The sequence below is a fragment of the Branchiostoma floridae genome, chromosome 11, assembly GCF_000003815.2.
Source record: "Branchiostoma floridae strain S238N-H82 chromosome 11, Bfl_VNyyK, whole genome shotgun sequence".
Lineage (NCBI taxonomy): Eukaryota > Metazoa > Chordata > Leptocardii > Amphioxiformes > Branchiostomatidae > Branchiostoma > Branchiostoma floridae.
This window is the reverse complement of record NC_049989.1, coordinates 16,672,734-16,673,581: the sequence shown is the minus strand read 5'-3', so window position 1 is coordinate 16,673,581 and position 848 is coordinate 16,672,734. Positions and strand designations below refer to the sequence as shown.

Below are 848 nucleotides of genomic sequence, written 5' to 3'. Positions count from 1 at the left end.
CCACATGGCTCCCAATCACTGAGCCTCCACCAGCTTCCCTCTTGTCCTTTGGCAAGAGCCGGAGCGGGAACCTTTGTCATTCCCCATCCCCCTTGCCACCACTGAATGTGCCGTGTGGCAAGGGCCGGAAGCTGGCAACAAATATTTCATTCACAGGCATCCACCAGGCTCCCTCTTACCACTTTTGGCAAGAGCCAGAGCGGGAACCTTTGTCATTCCCCATCCCCCTTGCCACCACTGAATATGCTGTGTGGCAAGGGCCGGAAGCTGGCGCCAAGTACTTCATTCACAGGCATCCACCAGGCTCCCTCTTACCAATTTTGGCAAGAGCCAGAGCGGGAACCTTTGTCATTCCCCATCCCCCTTGCCACCACTGAATGTGCCGTGTGGCAAGGGCCGGAAGCTGGCGCCAAGTACTTCATTCACAGGCATCCACCAGGCTCCCTCTTACCAATTTTGGCAAGAGCCAGAGCGGGAACCTTTGTCATTCCCCATCCCCCTTGCCACCACTGAATGTGCCGTGTGGCAAGGGTGGAAGCTGGCGCCAAGTATTTCTCAATTATGGAGCACCATAGACTCCCATTTCTCATCCACTCATCTCGACAAGTCCTGAGCTGGTACAATACACACACACTCCATTCCTTTGATTCTGATTTCTGTTTTATCTCATCATTACACAACATACAGTACACAGCATCATGGTGACTATAGAAATTGTCAACCTTCCACTCAGGTCAACAAGACCTGAGCTGGTACAATACACACACTCCCTTCCTTTGACTCTGATTTCTGTTTTATCTCATCATTACACAACGTACAGTATACAGCATCATGGTGACTATAGAAAT

At 50.9% G+C, this 848-nt stretch overlaps 1 long non-coding RNA gene across 1 annotated transcript in view; it reads right to left on the bottom strand.

Moving 5' to 3' along the window:
• Positions 1 to 198, bottom strand: part of LOC118425951 — a 1,449-nt gene extending 1,251 nt beyond the window's left edge. Inside the window, exon 1 of the long non-coding RNA XR_004832346.1 lies at positions 183 to 198. This is a non-coding gene — a long non-coding RNA (uncharacterized LOC118425951). The remainder of the gene's footprint in view (positions 1 to 182) is intronic.
• Between the last annotated feature and the right edge of the window lie 650 nt (positions 199 to 848).